General features: G+C 48.0%; 1 long non-coding RNA gene across 1 annotated transcript in view; it reads right to left on the bottom strand.

The window, feature by feature from the left end:
• Window positions 1-315: 315 nt before the first annotated feature.
• The window catches only part of LOC129670587 (uncharacterized), an 11,212-nt gene continuing 8,473 nt past the window's right edge, over window positions 316-3,054 (bottom strand). The window contains exon 3 of the long non-coding RNA XR_008719229.1: window positions 316-459. This is a non-coding gene — a long non-coding RNA (uncharacterized LOC129670587). The remainder of the gene's footprint in view (window positions 460-3,054) is intronic.

Raw genomic sequence — 3,054 nt, 5'->3', positions numbered from 1 at the left:
AAACACACTATACACGGGACGTCTTGAGAGGGCTGTCAGTATGACTGAAGCAGCAGCCTGGGTATATTCCAGGATTCATTTTTTATGGGTAAAACAAAGACAAGTCACATCAGTTCAAAAAGAAAAGGTTCGTGGAAACGCCTAACTTACGTTTCAAAAATTATTTCCCTATAGCAAATAAAGTCCTATTCTAAAATTAATTCTCTAAAGCAGTTATGGTCCAGGGTCATACAGACAAGCTTTTAAGGAATTTGGAACATGCTTCCTCCCTTCTTTGTCAAGGTAAAGGCCAAGATGAAAACATAACAATGCAGCTTAAGGAGCAGCTCTCCACAATATATATGTAATTCAGAAATATATGTACACCAGAAAGGAACAACAACAGGTTCAAAGAACACAGGCTGGGCATGGTAGCTCACATCTGCAATCCCAGAGCACAGGAATTGAATGCAGAAGGACCTGGAAAGAGAAGAAGAAACTCTTGATTAGTACAGCGTGGCAGTGACACGGGGGGCAGAGAACAAACCAGAGCAGAGTCCAGAGACACCCTCACACAGGTCGGTTGCTTAGGACAAAAGCAGCACACTAGAAGAGTGGAAAAACAGTGACAGCTTTTAAGTACATGGGCCTGGAATAACTGGGTACTTAGTGGTAAAATCCATTTCCCCAAAGTCCCATGGTGGCTTTGTGGTAAAGGCAGGTCTTGGAATGTATATGCGGTGGGCTCTTGAGTCCACATTCTTTATACTTTGATGCCTTCCTTGTTACCTCCCAAACCCGTTGTGAACAGCAGGGCCCTAGCAACACATGGGCTTTGTCCCCCAGATGGTGCTGGGGGCAACCGTGGGGGAAGTGGTGCAGGCTGAGTGCCGCTCCTCTCAGAACACGAAGTCCCCTTGGGAAGGCATGGGCCTCTGGTCAGCTTCCCCCCCTCAGACTTCTTTATTTTGTTTTATGTGTATGAAGTTGTAGGTTTTATGTTTTTGTTTATTTCCCACCCCCCTCCCTCCCCCTTTTTTTCAAGACAGAGTTTCTTGCTCTGTGTAGACCAGGCTGGCCTTGAACTCAGAGATCTGTCTGCTTCTGCCTCTTGAGCACTGGGATTAAAGGTGTGAGCTACCACTGCCTAGCCCACGTATGAGGTTTTACCTACATGTATGTATGCCACATGCGTGCCTGGTCCCCAAGAAGGTCAGAAGAGAAAGTCAGATAGCCCAGAACTGGAGTTACAGAGGGTTGTGAACAATTATGTAGGCATTGGAAAATGAACTCTGCAAGAACAACAAGTGTTCTTTCTGTGGAGCCCTTGCTGTCCTGAATCTCACTCTCTAGACCAGGCTGGCCTCGAACTCAAAGATCTGACTGCCTCTGCCTCCAAAGTGCTGGGATTAAAGGCACAACTTAACTGCTGAGTCATTTCTCCAGCCCTTTCTGATGTACTCTTCACAGTGAATTGCCTTTCAGTCCTGTGTTAAGGGCTGGTAAGGTAAGTGTACTGTGGATACTAAAGGGTAGATGCTCTGAGGTCAGACTGTTTGCTCTGTTTTAGTTTATTCATTTATATTTAGTTATTCTATGTGTATGAGTGTTTTGCTTGTATGTATGTATACCACATATGTGCCAGCTGCTGGAAAGGGTCAGCAGGGGACATCAAATATCCTGAAAGCGGAGGTTCAGATGGCTGTGAATGAGTGTGTGGGTGCTGGGAATCAAACTCAGGCCCTCCATAAGAGCAACAGGTCCTCTCAGCTGCTCAGCCTCTTCTCTAGCCCTTTGTTTGAGGCAGGGTTGCCTGCATTATGAGCTGTTTGGGAGACAGCAGGAGCTAGGCCATCAGACACCCTCAGGACAGGTTTGGTGTTTTATTTCAGAAGCCAAACTTTGTGTGTTTGAAGCTTCCTTCTGTGGGATGAGCCAGCCTAAACACAAGAAAGCCTGCTTTTCAGAGAAACTTGTGTGAAGGCCTCATTCCAGGACTCTGTGCCATGCCCTTGGGGGTTCCTTAGAGCTGAGATGGCTGTCATTTCTTCCTCGCTGCCTTCTCTGGCTTCTTGGCTTGGCAAAATAGACCTTTGTTTCTGACCCTGTGTTCTTACAGGACAGGAGGATGGGACTCCTGCCTTAGGCCTTCGTCTGGTTAGGGCGACTAGAGCAGTAAAGCTGGAGAGCTTCCTTGAGTTTTCTAAGAAGCACAGGCTTCCAGCTAGACCACCTTGCTTCTCAGGGGAAGGTCAGAGAGGACCAGGCCTTGGCCACTCAGGGCTATCAGTGCAGGCTTCCTCTGCTCCCTGTATAGCCCACACCCTCCAAAGTGAGGCATCCCACCAGTGGGCTAGCACATGCCATGACCTCAGAGATAGAGAGGGGTAAAAAAGGCTCGATAGTCCTTGTTACCTCAAAGAAGAGCCCTAGTACTCCTGGCGGTTGTGGCTAGTGAAACTGTGCTATAAAGTAGGTACAAAATAGGGAGAGCTCCCAGACTCACAAAGCAAGCGGGGTTGAACTCTATTAACCAAACTCACAACAGCCAAGCCCAGGGACTACTAAGGACATAATCTCAGCAATCTCACATACAGAGGTAGGAATGGCCCAGGCTGGTGTCTGGTATAGCTGGCCCAACAGACATATTGGTTACAGGGGAGGTTTCTTTTATCCTCAACACGTAGCCCCTCTCTCGTCCATGTCCATTCCATAGTCCCATTGTGGCTGGGTAAATGTCTATCCAGAGTAAGCCACATGGTACCTGAATCAGCAAGGTCTGGATTGCTGCAGTTGAGCCCACCAGCCTGTTTATGAATCATAAAAACAAACCATGGGTCCTAGACTTGCTGAAAACAAAACCAAAGCCCCCAAATTGCCTTTGGCTGGAACCATAGAGAAGTTTCAGGAAGAGAGCAGTAGTTACCCTCCTTTTGGGAAGAGGGTGCTCGGTTGGGAGGGGAGGTAGCTTCAAGAAAAAGGAGAGAAGGTGGGAGTCTAGCCTCGAGCGATGGAATCTCTCCCTCCCACTGGCCCCACTGGGTTCCTGCAGCCTGTGGCAGCTTCCACACCAAG

The sequence above is a fragment of the Psammomys obesus genome, unplaced genomic scaffold (assembly GCF_907164565.1).
Source record: "Psammomys obesus unplaced genomic scaffold, mPsaObe1.curated_primary_1811, whole genome shotgun sequence".
Lineage (NCBI taxonomy): Eukaryota > Metazoa > Chordata > Mammalia > Rodentia > Muridae > Psammomys > Psammomys obesus.
The sequence above is the reverse complement of the archived record's forward strand: the minus strand, read 5'-3'. Positions and strand labels throughout refer to the sequence as shown.